At 41.7% G+C, this 19,544-nt stretch overlaps 1 long non-coding RNA gene across 1 annotated transcript in view; it reads right to left on the bottom strand.

Annotated features, from left to right (window-relative positions):
• Positions 1-4,888: 4,888 nt before the first annotated feature.
• The window catches only part of LOC132400914 (uncharacterized), a 28,406-nt gene continuing 13,750 nt past the window's right edge, over positions 4,889-19,544 (bottom strand). Inside the window, exon 3 of the long non-coding RNA XR_009514429.1 lies at positions 4,889-6,092. This is a non-coding gene — a long non-coding RNA (uncharacterized LOC132400914). The remainder of the gene's footprint in view (positions 6,093-19,544) is intronic.

Here is a 19,544-nt window from a genome sequence, read left to right as displayed (position 1 = left end):
TGACAGGACAAGCTAGCAAAAGGTGGTTGATTTTAGGGATGGGTGAGGATGGGAGTGGGGAGTGAGGGTGGTGGGTTTATAAATATATAATGTTGAAGGAAAGTCAGAGATCTTAAAATTGAGATTTATAAGAAAATGTTATTGAAGAGATCATTTCACCTGGAACTGATTTAATTTTCATCAAAATATCATAAATTTTCAGGAATTTCTGACTTAAGTGGTGCTGGTTTTACAGCTTAATGTTTTTAAGTACTTGCAAAGACAGTTGTGGCATGTACATTCATTGTGACAGGTAAATCATACATAGAAATATCACGGTTTTTACAGCAGAGGGAAGGGTCATGGTCATTGAGTCACACAGAACTGAAATTGGCCCTTCTGCACATCATGTTCACTCTGACCTTTGTGACTGCCTGAGCTCGTACTTTCCTTTGGTTTCTATCTTATCTCCACACGCATTCTAACTCTGAGATGACCAGGGCTATGAGTTCAACCACTTACCATCTTTGCCCTATTACCTCCAAAACAAGTCACGCACAGAGGGAGAGTTGTTAGAATTCTGAATGAAATATAGAAAATGTTGGAAACACTTATCACGGTAGGCAGCATCCGTGGAAATAAAAAAAATTAAAATCACAGCTGCAGAAAATCTGAAGAAAAATCCTGAAAATCTCTCTTCATTAGCATAGTCTAGATTGTTGGGTGTATCTCACAGTCTTGCATTGGCAACATAAAACACAGAAAAAGAAGCTTCTAAACTACTAAGCAACTCATTTGGCATCACACTATCAGAAATACTTCTCCACTATCCTTCCCTCCTCCACCTTTTCTGCTACTGCAGACTAATATTTTATCTCTACTTTCTGTTTAAGGGTTTCAGACCTGAAAAATTAATTCTTTCTCTTTCCACTAGTATTGTTAAACTGCTGAGTGTTTCCAGCATCATCTCATTTTACTGCCAATTTAAGGGGTATATGGGGTGCCCAAGGAGGGGTAGCACTTTTGGTGAAGGGGCTTCTCGTGTCCATTCTGGGGCAGCTCACTCACCTTTCAGCCCCACCGGACACTCAGCTCTCACCTGCAGCTCCAAGTAGCTGTTTGCACACAATGGTGGCCGCACCCCAGTACACCGCTTCGACAGGTGGGTTAAATGAGGTAAAGGTAGCCAGCAGGCCTTGTTACCCGGTGAGATAGGGATATACCTGTTCTAGTGTGAGAAGTCAGCTGCGGCGGATTGGACAGGTGAGATCAACAGTGAGATCCCACAGCCAGGAAGGCGGTCCTGCAATGCTTTGTGGAGAGTGAAGGATATGATAGGACACAGAAGAAGTCATGGTTATCCACTGCATCCAAAGAAGACCCCAGTTTGTAATGACTACCTGTACCGCTGGCTGAGAGGTGGAAATGCCCCTTTAAAACTCTTCCGCACAGGTTTCTGTCATCATCGGATACTTCAAGGAAACACTTTTAAAATGAATGGTATTTGACTTTTCTATTCTTGTGAACCACTGTCCAATTTGCATATATTTTCCAATTCTAGTTCCTTAACATGGACTCATTGAGTTCACTGCTTGAGCTAGCCCCATTTGCTCATGTTTGATCCATTTTCCTCTAAGTCTTTCATATCCATGTTCCTGTCTAAATACCATTAAATGCTGTAAGGCATGCTGTTGCTTCCCAAGACATTGACCACCTGTCCCACAGCTTCATGTTTAAACTTCTCATTATCAGGTTTCCAAACTGTCACAGCACTGAAACGATAATAATCAAAATTATATATAATTGGTAATCATGGTGTCCCACCTTTGATGCATCATTAAGTCAAGTTCAAGTTTATTGTCACTCAACTCTATACATGTATACCACTAAATGAAGCAATGTTCCTCCAGACCAAGGTGCAAAAGACAGTGCATTTTACTCACACACAATACATAAAGTGATATTACTACAAATAGATTAACAAATAAAATATACTCCAGAAGATAGACATTTAGTGATAGAAGATTGACATTCTGTGCCTACCTTATAAGTGCACTGTTTTATTTACAAAGACAGGAAGTCATCTGTAATAACTTCTTATTTCCTAAAACACTGTTTACAGGTAAATCAATGATATACAGCACTTCTTCTAATTTAGTGCACTGCATTTTCTGTCCATGATGTATTCTTCTGTACTTTAGACAAATCAAATGGTATTGCTAATTAGTAAGATCAACAGTGAAATGACAGTAAGAATTTAATCCCCCAAACTGTGCCAGAATGCATTCTAGCAGAACTGATAAGGCTAGGATATATTCAAGAATTCTTGGAGGTAGTGTGGAGCAGAGGGTCATTGAAGTTCACGTCCACACACCAATGAAACTAGCAGCGCATGTAAATATGCTTGTTAAGAAGGCATACAGGATGCTTCTTTATCAAGGCATGGAATATAAAGTAAATATAGAGAGATTATGCTACAATCAAGATATTGCCAGGAATGGAACATTTAATCTCTGGAGAGAGGCTATATAGACCGGTTTTGTACAGTGTGTAAAAGATTGAGGGAGGATTGATTAAGGTACATGCAATTTGGGAGTTGGAATTAAAACATGTCAGTGACATTACTAGGACTGATGAGACCTCTGCAGCTCTGATCATGCCAATCTCCTTCATTGCTTTCTGGCGGCCCCTCAACTTCCTTATAAACATGGGGGCCACTAGTTCAATGTGATTTCCACTCCCACAAGAAAATGATTGGAAGATTCCTTTTATATTGATTATGGAAAAATATCTATTTCTTTTCTTCTCACATCTTTGGTCAGCATCAAACTTGTGTATTGGAATAAAGCATAGGAAACATACATTTTAAAAGGTTATTAAAATAGTGATTGAAAAATACTTAAGTCACCTCACAGCTATTGACTGAGTTTGCTAGTACAACCAGAATGCTTTTAAGTGGAAGAACTTGAACTAATTTTCTAATTATAAGTTATGCTTTGTATATTCTCTCTTATCTTTTTATGATCTTGAATGCCTTCTCAGTCTTTGAAAATCAAAAAGCTGTAGATTTGGAAATCTGAAATTAATAGAGAATGCTGGATATTCTCAGCAAGTCAGGCGCTATCTATAAAACAGAGAAACAGATCATGTTTCAAATCATTGCCTCCTCATAAGACCTGTGAAAGAGAAAAAGGAAGTTATTTTTAAATTGCACAGAGGAAAGGGTAAAACGAAAGGAATATCATAGGGTGTGATCAGGATTGATAGATTAAGGACTCTGACTAAAATGTTTTAAGAAGCATAAATTAATTCTTCCAACTATTCTTTTTGCCCTAAAATTTTAATTTTTACTTGTTGATGATAAAAGGCAGAACTGAAAAATGAAGAGTCTATGAGCTGAAACATAGAAAAGGCAGAATTGGAAACTGAAAATTAAAAATAAGTCATTGTCCATATTTTAAAAGCTTCTGTTATAGATTATTGACATCCAACAGTTTTTGAGGTTAGGGAATGCATTAAGAGCTCTATAAAACTAATGTATAATGCTAGTGCTGATGATGGAACATTACAATTCAACAGGAGGGATTATCAGTCAGGGTTTAAACATGGTACTTGTTGCATCATTTATTATCCTTGTCAGAAAACGAAGGAATAAAATTGAAGTAATAAAAAAGGTGTTATCTCTGCACTGCATGAAATTTATTTACTTGACCTTGAAATGAAACAAATTAGAAATCACTAACTGGCCACCATACAAAAAAAATCCATCTGAATCTTTAATAACATCATTGGCAGAAATTTGCAATGTTCCATGGATTGTCTTCCTCCTACAGTCTCCTTCAAGAAAGCCTTCTAAAAATAACAAGTAAGGGCAAAGACCAAGCAAATGCCTCAGTGGCATTTTGATGCATTTGCTCAGAAAAAAATCAAGCTTTGGATATTTTGCCTTATAGCATCTTGCTGCACGATGGGCTGCCCTGCTGCAGTAGGAGACAATCTATTTGCTGGTAAGGAGAGGAAAATCTTGCTCTCCAACTATGAAATGGAATTCAGTGATTGTGTGCCGGCAGCTGTAGTGAGCAATTGATCTTGTATAGCTGGTGAAGGGCCTGCTTTGTCAGGTCCTTTATGTGTAGACAGTCTCTGTGCTATCTCAAGGTGGCTCTGTTAGGAGTGAGACCATCCTTGATCACTTCAGGCCAAAACATACGACTACTTTTGCAACTTTGGATTTGGCTTGACACTGTCTGTATCATCTTATATGGAAAACTAAGAGTGGATGGAAATCTGAAATAAAATTTAAAAATACTCGAAACATTCAACAGGTCAGGAAACAGGAGAAATTATTAATGTTTAACAGAACTGGGAAAGAAATTAAATAAGTTGCTTTTCAAAAAGAAAGAAGGTGGTAGATGGAAAGTTAGGATAAAGGGGTTTTCTCTGATAGGGTGAGTCCAAATGGAGGTTGTACCTAGCACATTAAGTTTGGCTCCCTTCCAGAGCTGGCATGTGCACCCCTCCACTTGTATGTAGATCGTGTAATATGGATAAAGGTCACTGCTCACTATTTGCTGCATTTTTACTTGGTGCCCACTTGCTCCCGTTCTGTCTAACTCCAATTCCACCTCTGTTGATGATATATGGGTCATCTGATTCTGCAGTAAATGACTTTGAAACCTCTCCTGGGTGCCCATGTAAAGGGTATGGAGTACCAAAGAAGGAAGTTTTAATACAAATTTACATGTGTTACGAACCCCGTAACTGGGTCACTTACCAGCAAAGATAGAGAGGTCCGTTGAAGTCTGATGGTACTATTTTTAACAGTATTTATTGATAAAAATACACAAAAATAATATCAATGCAAACATACAGATAATATACGTCATCAATACTAAATCTAAAAGTGCGGGTATAATAATAATCAATAAGAAATAGCTCTATCGTCTAGGGGATAATGTATTGTCCGATGGAAATATCAAAATCACTTAGTTCATTCAGGCTGCAGTCTTTGGTTGGAGTCAAGAGAGAAATTTTAGAAACTTGCCATCTTTTTCTTTTTATGATGTTGATCCTTCGAGAGTTCCGTTTGTGTAGCCAGTCCTTTAGCTAAGCTGTTCCGTGGAAAACTCGTCATCCGGGCAAGGATGGACACATACATGAGTCACCACTGGCTGGCGCTATTAAACGCTGTCATGGGATTTCTAGCGTTTCTCCTGGTGCGTCTAAAGGGGTTGTTCCCCAGACCCTCTTTTATCCTTACTCACGGGGTCTCAGATGTCAATCAGCTTGGGATGATGCAATCCCTCAACCAGTCCACTCTGGTCATTCCCTGAGGGCTTCAACGAATAGTACAGTACTCAATACACAATTCCGTCTCCAAGAGACAATTGTCGTTATCAATGGTTCTGCCTTTCTGGGGGCCAGGACACATTCCAAACCCTTGTGGATTCTGTGTGTCTCTCTCTCATTTCCTGGGTCCCAGACCCGAATTAATAGCGATCTTACGATTCTCAAAAAGGAGGGGGCTACTTTGTACCCTTCGGCCCCTCAGAGTTGTGGCACATTCGTAACACATGGTTCTGGCAAGGCAACACCTTGAGTGTTGTTTATAGTTTTGAATTACCCAGGCATAAAAGGATATGGAACAAATGCTGAGAAATAGAAATGGTATAGATGAGTCCTTGGTTATTGCCATGCATGCAGTTAGCCAAAGAGTCTGTTTCTGTGCTGTATGACTGGGTTATAATTTCAGATTAAGAGGCTAGCCATTTAAGGCATAAATAAAGAGGAATTACTTTGCTCAGGCAATAATTAGAATTCTATACTCTGATGAGCTGTGGAGGTGGAGTCACTGAATATATTCAAGCCACAGGCTGATGTACTGTAGATTGAAACCAGGCGAGAGTCAGCAAATATCAGAAAAATGTGGAAAAGTGGCACTGAGGCCAAAACTAGATTGGCCATGATCTTCTAAAATGGCGTATCAGGCTGGAGAGCAGTTTAGCTGATTCCTGCTCATTTATTATATTCTTATGTTGCAAGAGAATATACAGCACAGTTCATTCTTGTGGTGGCAGTGACATCATTGATGACATCAGCTGTTCTGTAGTTTTCTAAGGAAGGAGAAAATCAATTTCATTTTGGCAGGCAATACAACTACTATGCTCCATTATGTTAAGAGATTAGAACATCAAATGCAGTCATTTCCTTTTCAGGCCATTCATACACTATCACACAGAAATATCATTATGGTCTGGAGTTTTCTGGCAGCCTTAGTCACTGGAGTACATTTCTCTGCAGGGAACTGCTCCTATTCCAATTGGATCATGAGTTACAGGACAAAGTTGGCACAGCAGCACCAACTTCCATATAGATTAAAATCTCTTACATATTTTTGATTTTTTAACCTCTTAAAATGTAACACACCTGTAAAGTCCTTGTTTTTAGATTACTGTAAAATTTTTAAAAAGCTAGCAGCACTGCAAATAAAAAATACGAATAACTTGTCACCCAAAGTCACCTATCCAATTGCTATCTTCATTGAACTAAAATTTCAACAGGGTGGAGCATGCATTGAAGTTGAAGGTTGCTTGAATATGTCAAATTGCTTCAATTGGAGTAGACACAAAAGCTAGCTAGAACATATTTATTCCTTGTATCTTTTCTCACAAGCAAGGAAGAAATGGATTTCCTGCTAATGGGCAGAAACAAAAGTTTGAAAACACATAACAGCAGGCTTAAGAACAGCTTCCACCTCACCTTTCTTCAGTGACACTACCGGACAGATGAGATGATGATGAGTTAGTGTACAAGAGTGAGGTAGAACAGCTGGCTGAGTGCTGCTGCAGTGGCAATCTCTCACTCAACGTCAGTACAAAGAAACAGCTGATTGTGAACTTCGGAAGGGGGAAGGAGGGTGAAATGTACCAGTCCCTGTTAGTGGACTGAGTCAGAGGCATTAAACTCCTGGGCGATAACAGATCAGATGACCTTTCCTAGGCTCAGCTCGAAGATGAAATCACAAGGAAATTACAATGGCTTCTTTGCTTTTTTAGAAGGTTAAGGAGGTTCAGCTTGTCAGTAAGCACTCTAACAAACCTCTACAGATGTACTTTTGAAAGTATCCTGACTGGTTGTGTCATCGGTGCAGTCTGTTAATTTCAATATGAGGACCATAAGAAGCTGCAGGGAGTAATGAACTCTGCCTAACACATCATGTGCACATTCCCTTCCTACCATTGGTAGTACATACAGGAGGCACTGCCTTAAGGAGGCAACATCTGTCTTCAAAGATTCACACCATCTGGGCCATGTGATCTTCTCACAGATATTATTTCCCTTCAACCTCTTGGTTCTTGAACTGACTGGCATATCCTTAATCATCACAACTTTTGCCAAGTTGCATATAAAGTTTGTTATAATTTCAAGGTTCAAGGTTCATTTTTATTGTCAAAGTATGCATGTACAATTCAACTCTGATATTTGTCTTCTCCAGACAGCCAAGAAATACACATGAAAAAGTAAAACAACAAAACTTGCAGATCTCAGAAACCCCCATCCCCTCCCCACAGAAAAATAACAGTGACAATAACAATCCCCGACACCTCCCCTGCAGAAAAAACAGCAACAATACAATCTTAGAACTCCTCACTCACAGAAAAAAGTCATAAACAATAGCAACACATCCCCAACCTCTCCCCACAGAAAAAAACAGCAACCGCTCCCCTCACTCACAAAAAAGAACAGTGATAGTAGCATCAAAAATGCCCTACCCACCTACGGCCTCCACTGGGATTGATCAGTGACCCTCTGGCCTCCACTGGGAACGATTACTGACCCTCTGTCCCCTTTGGGAATGATCGCTGACCCTCTGGTCCCTTTGGAAGTGATCACTCATCCTGTGACCTCTGCCAGGAGCAATTGCTGACCCTCTGAGCTCCTTTGGGATCGATCGCTGACCCTCTGGCCACCATCGGGAATGATCGCTGACACTCTGATCTATTTGGGTCGATCACTCATCCTTTGGCCTCTACAGGAAGCGATTGCTGCCACTCTGATCCCTCTGGAAGCGATTTCTCACCCTCTGGCCTCCGTTGGGAGCGATCGCTGACCGGGTCCCAATGTCTTTATCTTGATGCTTCAAACTTCCTTGCCACTTAAAGATGGAGTCGTTCATGACTACGTGTCCCATCCTTGTTTTTTTCCACAAGTCAGCTCGTGTTCTGGGTCACTTTTGGGTTCTCATCTCTGATCTCCATGAGGAAGGTGTCTGGACATGGCAGAGCATTGGATCCAAATTGTACATCACATATACCAACAGTTTCCCTAACACAAACAATACAAAACAAACAAGCAGAAGGCATAGAAAAAGTGACATCATTTAAAAGATGTGCTATCTGAAAGATGTCGCCATCTTGGCCAGATGAAATAACTTGATTTGATTGCAAAATTTGAGAAGTTGGAGCCAAGTGTTTAATGAGCTCCTTGGGCCTATGCATGGGCACCAGACAGAGTTGGGCTCCAAGGTTTTTAGAGCATCTGAATTTGCAAATTGCTGTTTAACAGGAGTTGTTAATCGTTTAGCGTTCTTTGTGTTTTTCTTGAGCGACTCATTCTTTGTAATGCGGTCTCCTGGTGCTTTCTGTTTAAGCTCATGAGGTTTATTTTGAAAGGCTCACGGATTCCATGTTACTTGTATTATTTAAACAGATGCTTGATTAGTGTTAATCATGGAGTCCTAGTTTTGATAATGCTACTACTCGTAGTATCACTCGGCCAAGCCACCGATGTTCTTTTGGAATTGCTATCAATAAACTGTAGTCATCATCTCTATATCGGATTCTGTCTTTCCTCTGCACCTGGGTTCTGATGTTTTCAGCATTCGTCGAGACAGAACGACCCTGCCAAGTAATGGACCCAGCGGAGATTCAACTGAACATTTTGACATTGGTTAGCTTTAGGTGAGAATGCCACATTCAGAGTTTCTGAAGTTTACATTCATGCTTCTCTAGTCTACATTCGTCTTTCTTCAGTCTCTGGTTTGAGCTTTTCAAGTTGTAAGTACCCAGGTTCCCAGCTGTGGGCTCCCGTGACTCCGGTCTGCATAACAATCGAGTGCTTCAAACAAGTTTATCTATAAAAGTTTGTTTGATTCAAAAGATCAGCATTGAAGTAATTAGTGAAAATTCAGAATCAGAATCAGGTTTATTATCACCAGCATGTGTTGTGAAATTTGTTAACTTAGCAGCAGCAGTTCAATGCAATACATAATCTAGCAGAGAGAAAAAAATATATAAATAAAATAAAAAAACAAGTAAATCAATTATGTATAATGAATAGATATTTAAAACATGCAAAAACAGAAATATTGAATATTTAAAAAAAGTGAGGTAGTGTCCAAAGATTCAACGTCCATTTAGGAATCAGATGGCAGAGGGGAAGAAGCTGTTTCTGAATCGCTGAGTGTGTGCCTTCAGGCTTCTGTACGTCCTACCTGATGGCAACAGTGAGAAAAGGGCATGCCCTGGGTGCTGGAGGTCCTTAATAACGGATGCTGCCTTTCTGAGACACCGCTCCCTAAAGATGTCCTGGCTAGTGCCCAAGATGGAATTGACTAGATTTACAACCTTCTGCAGCTTCTTTCGGTCCTGTGCAGTAGCCCCTCCATATCAGACAGTGATGCAGCCTGTCAAAATGTTCTCCACGGTACAACTATAGAAGTTTCTAAGTATATTTGTTGACATGCCAAATCGCTTCAAACTCCTAATAAGGTATAGCCACAGTCTTGCCTTCTTGAGCTGATATGTTGGGACCAGGTTAGATCCTCAGAGATCTTGACACCCAGATCTTGAACTTGAAGCTGCTCACCCTCTCCATTTCTGATCCCTCTATGAGGTTTGGTATGTGTTCCTTCGTCTTATCCTTCCTGAAGTCCATAATCAGCTCTTTTGTCTTACTGATGCACCACTCCACTAGTTGGCATATCTCACTCCTGTACGCCCTCTCGTCACCACCTGAGATTCTACCAACAATGGTTGTATCATCAGTAAATTTATAGATGGCATTTTAGCTCTGCCTAGCCACACAGTCATGTGTATATAGAGAGTAGAGCAGTAGGCTAAGCACACACCCCTGAGGTGCATCAGTGTTGATCGTCAGTGAGGAGGATATGTTATCACCAATCTGCACAGACTGTGGTCTTCCAGTTAGGAAGTTGAGGATCTAATTGCAGAGGGACGTTCTGCAACTTCTCAATCAGGATTGTGGGACTGATGGTATTAAATGCTGACATAGGTGTTTGGTTGTCCAGGTGGTCTAAAGCCGTGTGGAGAGCCATTGAGATTGCATCTGCTGTTGATCTATTGTGGTGATAAGCAAATTGCAATGGGTCCAGATCTTTACTGAGGCAGGAGTTCAGTCTAGTCATGACCAACCTCTCAAAGCATTTCATCACTGACAATGTGAGTGCTACCGCACAATAATCATTACGGTAGCCCACATTATTCTTCTTAGGCACTGGTATAATTATTGCCTTTTTGAAGCAAGTGGGAACTACTGCCCATAGCAGTGAGAGGCTGAAAATGTCCCTGAATACTCCTGCTAGTTGGTTGGCACAGGTTTTCAGAGCTTTACCAGGTACTCCATCGGGACCTTCTACCTTGCAAGGGTTCACTCTCTTTAAAGACAGTCTGACATCGGCCTCTGAGACGGAGATCACAGGGTCATCAGGTGCAGCGGGGATCTTCACAGCTGTAGTTGTGTTCTCCCTTTCAAAGCAGGCATAGAAGGTGCTGAGTTGATCTGGTAGTCAAGCATCGTTGCCATTCATGCTATTGGGTTTTGCTTTGTAGGAAGTAATATCTTGCAAGCTCTGCCAGAGTTGTCATGCATCCGGTATCGCCTTCAATCTCATTTGAAATTGTCTCTTCACCCTTGACATGGCCTTCCACAAACCATACCTGGTTTTCTGGTACATGCCTGGGTCGCCAGACTTGAATGCCACAGATCTAGCCTTCAGCAGATGATGTACCTCCTGGTTCATCCACTGTTCTTGGTTTGGGAATGTACAGTAAGTCTTTGTGGGCACACACTCATCCACACAGGTTTTAATGAAGTTGGTAACTACTGCAGCATACTCATCCAGGTTCGAAGATGAATCCCTGAATACAGTCCAGTCCTCCGATTCAAAGCAATCCTGCAGATGCTCCTGTGCTTCCCTTGTCCATACCTTCTTGGTCTTCACTACTGGTGCTGCAGTCTTCAGCGTCTGCTTGTACTCAGGGAGTAGAAGTACAGTCAGGTGATCAGAATTCTGAAGTGAGGGTGTGGAATCGCACGGTAGGCATTCTTGATGGTGGTGTAGCAATGGTCCAGTGTGTTGTTTCCTCTGGTAGTGCAAGTGATCTGTTGATGGTAATTCCTTAGTGATTTTTTTCAGACTGGAGTGGTTAAAATCTTCCAAACAATGGTGAAGGCATTTGGGTGTGCTGTTTTGTGCATGTTGATCCCATTACTCAGATTATCTAAAGCCTGCTTGACATTGGCCTGAGGTGGAATGAATACTGCTACCAAAGTGACCCCAGATATCTCCCATGGTAGGTAAAAAGGACGACACTTAACTGCTAGATATTCCAGGTCTGGCGAGCAGAATTGACACAGCACTGATAAATTTGTGCACCAAAAAGAGTTGATCATGAGGCATACTCCTCCACCTCTGTTTTTGAGAGACTCTATAGATCTATCCTGATGGTGTATAGGAAACACATCGATCTGGATTGCTGTACAGAAGGGTCCAGGATTGCATGAAATGATGGACATATCCAGTCCTACTGTCCCTCTGATTCAGCACCCTGGCTCTGAGATCATTGATTTTATTCACCAATTTTGGAAGAACTTGCCCTTTCCTGATGTTGTTCTTTACAAGTAAGTAGTACTTACAAGTACTAGGAGACATTGCCTCAAGATTCAGGGGAGAAGATTTAGGGTGGAGATGAGGAGAAACTGTTTTTCCCAGAGAGTGGTGAATCTCTGGAATTCTCTGCCCAGGGAAGTAGTTGGGGCTTCTTCACTAAATATATTTAAGATACAGTTTAATAGCTTTTTACATTAGTAGGGAAATTAAGGGTTATGGGGAAAAGGCAGATAGATGGAGCTGAATTTATGGACAGATCAGCCCATGATCTTATTGAATGGCGGGCAAGTTCGATGGGCCAGATGGCCTACTCCTGCTCCTATTTCTTATGTTCTTAAGTAATGGTAGCAAATGTTCCAGCATACAAGTATCTCCTGAAATAGTATTTTGAGTTTGCAGTCTTGAAGGGCCTTGCTCCAAAGTCTGATCTCTGGCTGGTGTGCCAACACACAAGTAAATTAACCCTATCAAGAGTAAGCTACCTTATATTTAACCTCTTGATGAAAATCATGGTATAGACTGTGGAAATTGAACAAATGAAACAGACGAACGGAGAGTCAGCTAGCTCAGTGATAAGACTGTCTCAATCTGTAAAATTGAGAGTAGTCTTCTGTATCCTAATTGCCTCAGGAAGAATTGTGAAGAGTAAAGCACTGTGAGCAAGTTTCTTCCAGGATCCTTCCTGAGGTTTTGATTTTCATGTTTTTAAGGTCTTTTTCTGGGTCTAAGTGTCCTGGTCCTCTAGATCTCCTATGGCCCTCAAAGTTTCTCAAGGACTTTTCAGTGTCTCTCTGTCTCTCCAAAATTTGCCTCTCGAAGCTCCCCAGGTCTCTCTATCTTGAGTCATCCCTGGACCTCGAGTTTTTTTTTTGTTTCCCTGGAGTCTCAAGTGCTGGCCATAGGGAAGAGGGTTCTGTGATGAGCTCTTTGGGCCTGTGTGTGAGAGAGCATTATGTTCTAAGGTTTTTAGGGCATCTGGATTGGTTAATTGTTGTTTAATGAGAGTTGTTAATCATTTAGAGTTCTTTGTATTTTTCTCAAGCAACTTGCTCATTGTAATGCAGTCTTCTAGTGCTTTCTGCTTAAGCTTGTAAAGTTTGTTTTGATAGGCTTGGGAATTCCGTGTTACTTGTGTTATTTAAGTGGATGGGTGATTAGCACTAATCACAGGGTCCTGGTTTTGAGAATGTTACTTTTCGCTTGGCTAAGCCACCGCTGTTCTTTTGGATTTATTATCAATAAACTCGGGTCACCATCTCTTCATCAGAGTCTGTTTCTCCTTGGCACTTAGGTCTTGATATTGTCAGCACAGATCATGACACAAAGGTATACAAGCTTAGTGAGAGGAGGTTGAGCAAGGACCCTAGGTGACTGCAAACCCAAAGGTTTCGGAGAGAAAACACTGGTAGAAACGGGTAAACTTTTCTTTTGTTTCTAAGTCCTTAGACTTTAGTTCGGTGTAGGCAGGATGGTTAAGACAGTGGAATGCTCCTCCCATGGAATGTGGGATTTCAGGGTGGCTGACTGTCTTCCTGATGACTGCATTTGCAATAAGTGCGCCCAACTTCAGCTCCTGACTGACAAGGTCAAGGAACTGGAGCTGAAGCTGGATGTCTCAGGATTGTCCAGGATGCTGATACCCTCACAGTTAAGACCTTCACTGAGGTGGTCATACCCAGAGTGCAGGCTTCAGATAGGGGATGGGTGACCACTCGGAGAAGTAAGGGGAGTAATCAGTCAGTGCCAGGTGCGTCTAGGGCTATTCCCCTCATCAACAAGTATACACTTTGCATACTGCTGGGGAGATGAGCTATCATAATACAGCAGCAGCAGTCAGGACAGTGGCACTGTGGTAGGCTCTGAGGCTCAGCAGGAAAGGGTAAAGTCAGGCAGAGCAATGGCGATAGGTGATTCAATAGTAAGGGAGATGGACATGAGACTCAGTGGCCAAGAAAGATACTCCAGGATGGTGTGTTGTCTCCCAGGCGCTAGGATCCAGGATATTCTCAAGGGGGAGGGTGAACTGCCAGAGATCTTGGTACATACTGGCGTCAGTGACATAGGCAGAAAGGCGAACGAGGTCCTGCATAGAGAGTATAGGGAGTTACGTAACAGACTGAAGAGCAGGGCCTCCAGGGTAGTTATCTCTGGATTACTTCCCGTGCCACATGCTAGTCAGGGTAGAGATAGGGTAATAGTACAGATGAATGAGTGAATGAAGAACTAATGCAGGGGACAGAGTTTCAGGTCTTTGGACCATTGAAACCTCCTCTAGGGCAGAAATGCCCTGTACAAGAGTGGTGGTTTGCACTTAATCTGAAAGAGAACCAATATCCTGACCAGGAGGTACACAAATTCTACTCAGAAGCATTGAAACTAGTTTGGCAAGACAATGGGGATCACTGCACCTCCCCCTCTCCCTCTCAGGAATAGTGTTTAGTATCCCAGGGCTTTGATGCTTTAGAACAAATATATATATATATATATATAGAGAGAGAGAGAGAGAGAGAGAGAGAGAGAGAGAGAGAGAGAGAGAGAGAGAGAGAGAGAGAGAGAGAGAGAGAGAGAGAGAGAGAGAGAGAGCAGTAAAAGAGGGGTGGGGGAGTTGCACTGCTAATCAAGGACAATATCACAGCTGTACTCAGAGGGGACATAATGGTAGGACAATCCACTGAGTCTATAAGAATAGAACTCAAAAATAGGAAGGGTACAATCTTTCTGATGGTTACTACAAAACCCTCAACAGCCATTGGGACATCGAGGAGTGCATATGCCGGCAGATTAAGGTCAGGTATAATAAAGAACAATAGGGTTGTTGTCATGGGGGGGGATCTTCAACTTCCCTAATAGAAACTGGGGCATTTTACTGCAAGTGGTTTAGATGGGGCAGAATTTGTTAGCTGTATTGATGAGAGTTTCTTAAATCAGTATGCAAATAGTCCAACAAGATGAGGGACTGCACTGGAGGGACTAGAGTTAGGTAATGAGCCAGGCTAGGTGACCAGCCTATCAATGGGTGAGTAGTTAGGGAACAGTGACCACAACTCCTGAAATTTTAAGATAGCTACATATAGATAAGGATAAACATAGACCATGTGGGAGAGAATTAATCTGAAGCAGGGCAAATTATGCATGAGCTAGGGAGAGTGAACTGGGGACAGCTGTTCTGGGGCAAGTTCGTATCTGACATGCGGAGAGTGTTTAAAGATCAATTGTACAGAGTACATTGTTATGAAGGATGAACAACTCTGATGGGCAGAAGGGTGCAGAGTCACTCTTGCCCCCCCTTTTGGAGAATAACAAATTGCTACTATTCCGATGCTGTTATCAAGGAAGTGAGAGAGACACAGGAAAGCTGTCAGGACAGTTGTTATTGATAACAGCTCATGAAAGTTAATGAGAGCGAGACAGCTCAGAGATACACAAAGTGGAGTGTCTCCTACTGACAAAAGCCACTGATTTACTGCTATTGTCTTTTGGAGTAGGATTGTTTGCTTGGTACTGTTCTATTCATTGAAACCCCTCAGGGGACAACCAGAGTGGGCTGGTTTGATGGGTTACATCATCCCAACCTGATTGACACCTGAGACCCCTTGAGTGGGGATAAAAGTGGGGTCTGGGGTAACACCCCTCAGACGCACCAGGAGAAACGCTAGTGAGCATCAGAACCCCCATGAGACAGGGTGGGAGACTGGAGACCGAACGAAGGGTTGGTAAATTTTAACTCACAGTGTTTTGTAGCGAGACCGGTGGGGGCTTGTGTGTGTGTCTACCTGGGTGACAAGTCCACCACGGAAGAACGGTCTAGCTAAAGGACGGAGGGGTCATATGTGAATGGCCACAACAACAACGCATCGACGGATCAAAATCGTAAAGGAAGGTTGGCAAGATAATAGCTATTACTGTTCGCACGTTCTCTCTCTCTATCTCTCTCCAACAATTGAAATACCGCAACCAACAACTACTGCAGCCTGCATGAACTGAACTGAACTTTATATTTCCATCTGACAATTCATTATCCCCTAGACAACGATAGAGCTTATTTCATTAGTGATTATTATTATACCCGCACTTTTAAGTTTAGTATTGCTAACGTATATTCTCTGTATATTCGCATTGATATTATTTTGTATATTTTTTCCAATAAATATTGTTGAAAATAGTAACACCAGACTCAAGCGGACACTTCTATCTTTGCTGGTAAGACACCCAGTTACGGGGTTCGTAACAACATGACACGTATGTTCCAGTCCGAAAGAAAGATAAGGATGGCAAGGTAAGAGAACCTTGGACGTCAGGGGAGGTGATGAATTTAGCTACGAAGAAAAAGGAAAAGTATGAAATATTAGGAAGCTAGAATCAAAAGAACCCTGGAAGATTATAAAGAAGCCAAAATAAAAAACTCAAAAAGGGTATTAACAAAGGAGAAGAGGTGGGGGCATGAAAAGTCCCTGGCAAGGAGGTTTAGAGAGAATCACAAGGAATTCTACATATACTTCAGAAGCAAGAGAATAACTAGGAAGAAGATTTGCCTAGGATGAATGGGGAAACGTTTGCTTGGATGTGAAGTATGTGGCTGAGGTCCTTAATGATACTTCTCATCAGTATTTACCAAGGAGAGTGACATGGAAGATGGGGAGATTTGTGCCAAGTGGAGGTAGCGTTGAGTCTCTTAAAGAGCATTTAGGTGGATAAGTCCACAGGGTCTGATGGGAAATACCCTAGGTTACTAAGAGAAGCAACTGAGGATTTCTGGGGCCTTAACAAATATCTTTGTATCTTCTTAGCGAGAGGTGAGGTCTCGGAGGACTGGCAAGTAACTAATGTTCCATTGTTCAAGAAGGGAACTAGGGATTGTCTTGGAAACCATAGACCAGTGAGTCTCATGTCATTTGTAGGGAAGTTACTGGAGAGAATTCTTAGGGGTAGAATTGTGAGCATTTGAAAAAACATGGCCTAATTAGGGTCAGCCAGCACAGCTTTGTGTGGGGCAAGTTCTGTCTTACTAACTTGACAGCATTTTTGATGAGGTAATGAGAGTGATTGATGAAAGTAGAGCTGTGGATGTTGTCTACATGGATTTTAATAAGGCATTTGACACGGTTCCTCATGGGAGGCTCATCCAGAAGATTATGATGCATGGATTCAATGGTGAATTGGCCATTTGGATTCAGAACTAGCTTGCCGATAGTAATCAGAGAGTGGTGGTTGAAGAGAGTTACTCCAGCCGGGGGTCTATGTTTAGCAGTGTTCATTAAAGTGAGAGTGGGCAATTTTAAAGAAGGTGTCAGTGGCAAGTTTTTTACACAGTGAGTGGTAGGTGACTGGAGTGCTCTGCCTGTGGTGGTGGAGGCAGATACATTAGGGACTTTTAAAAGACATTCAGATAGGTACAGAAATGTGAGGAAAATGAAGGGATATGGACACTGTGTAGGCATATGGGATATAGATAGTGGATGGGTGGTCATTTGTCTACTAATTTATTCAGTTCAGCATAACTTTGTGGGTCGAAGGGCCTGTTCCTGGGATGCACTGTTCCATGTTCTACATTCTAACATTATGACCACTTCGATCATTTTACATTAAAATGGTCTTTTTTTGTTCTAATTGTTCATTTAAATGTGTTCTTCTTGTAAAAATTGTGAATAAATTATATTTATCTTTTCTCAGGAATGCTGCTCATAGATGCTATATGCTTGTCATGCTATTGAAAGCAAGTTTATTTTTGCATAGAAGCACTTGTGCATATGACAATATACTTCACTTTGACTTTGTTATAAGACGCTTTGATGGACCTCGATCTCTCATCTACTTCATCATGACCCTTGCACCTTATTTTTCTAACTGCACGGCACTTCCTTTGTAACTGTAATACTATAATATGCATTCTGGTATAACTTTTCCACTTGTACTACCTCAATGTATTTATGTTTGGAATTATCTGTATGTATAACATGTAGAACAAATTTCTTGCTTTGTCTCAGTGCATGTGACAATAATAAACCAATTACCAATTTTTAAGTAGTTGAACTACAGCAGACTTTTCGATAAAAATATTCTTGTAATGATGTTCCCATGGAGCTTCATGATTCTGCTCAATGACAGAATACTAATGTTGACAGAGCTGAATTCCAGATCAAAAAACACACCACTGGAGGAACTCCACAGGTCAGCTACCAACTATGGAGGGAAATGTATACAGTCAATCTTTCAGGCTAAGACTCTTTACTTGGACAGGTGATGGGTCCAGATGAATGGTCTCAACATGAAACATTGGCAGTCCATCCACTGAAGCTGGTGGCATGAGTACAGAAAGTTGTTTGTCAGCTCCTTCGTTTATTACGAGATGTCAGGGACAGTTTGATCACTCTAATAAATGTGGTGCAATTAAAGTAAGTTCTTCAAGCACAATTTTAAATATTTTTTAAAGTGTTTTGATAATCCATTGCCCAATCTCCAGCTGTAGTTTGTGCACTTCAACTGTTCATAACACTGAATATTGGAAACTCAACTCATTATTTCCATTAATTGAATTGAATTTTGGTTTATTGTCATTTAGAAACCACAACTGTAATGCAGTTAAAAAATGAAACAACGTTCCTCCAGAATGATATCACAAAAGCACACGACAAAACAGACTACACCAGAAAATCCACAGAACGTTTGGCAATCCCAAAATCCGGAGTCCGGAGAGGCTGCTGTGTATTAATAACGTGCTACAGTTTTAGCGCATTTCCCGGAAAGGAGCTCCAAACCCACCAGACAAAACAAGACTACCCAGACACACCAAGTCAGGAGACCTACTCTACCACCCAACAAACCAAAAGCTAAAGCTACAAGACCTACACAAAACCACATAGTTACAACATATATTTACAACAGTGCAGACAATACCATAATTGATAAAAAAAAAGACCATGGGCACAGTAAAAATAGTCCAAAGATGTTAAAAGACTATAAGTTCGAAAGAAACCACCACACAGTTTCCACAAGTTCTCAGGGTCCCGATAGACTTGTCATCCCACGCAGGAGGCAGAAGGGAATATCCCCTGCTATGGACTTCCATGGCGCCACTCGACTCAGCCTCGCGGACACAGCACACAGTGAAAGCGTCCTGACTGCAGCAGACTCCGAGTCTGTCAAACCTCCGAGCCTCCGACCATCCCCTCCGGCACAGCCTCTCTGAGCACCATCCTCTGCTGAGCGCATTATGACGCCCCCTCCACTGGCCACCAGCAACGCGACCCCAAGGACGGGGGGCCTGTTCTTCGCAGCAGAGACCCGGACCTCACAACAGCAGCAGCAATGAAGAAGTCCTTCCTGGAGATTTCCAGATGTTCCTCCGTGCTCCCACGTCCGTTTTTCATCGGATTAGGATTGTGCACGGCACCCCGCTTGATAAATAACAGATATCAACTGCGGAGAGGCCGCTGCAAACTGCGTCGCGTGCCGCCATCTAGAAGTGGAGGTTGAAGTAACCTCTCATTCTCAGCTTGCCTTCTTTTATGTACTGGTACATCAGACTTGGAATCCAATTATATAATAGTTTTTAGTTAACTTATCATTTAGTTTAGATTTTTTAAAATTTGGAAACAGAGAAAAGTAATTTTTAGCAGCACAAACTCCTAGGGGAGTATCAAGACTGTCCAACTAT

This window comes from Hypanus sabinus, chromosome 10, assembly GCF_030144855.1.
Source record: "Hypanus sabinus isolate sHypSab1 chromosome 10, sHypSab1.hap1, whole genome shotgun sequence".
NCBI lineage: Eukaryota > Metazoa > Chordata > Chondrichthyes > Myliobatiformes > Dasyatidae > Hypanus > Hypanus sabinus.
The sequence above is the reverse complement of the archived record's forward strand: the minus strand, read 5'-3'. Positions and strand labels throughout refer to the sequence as shown.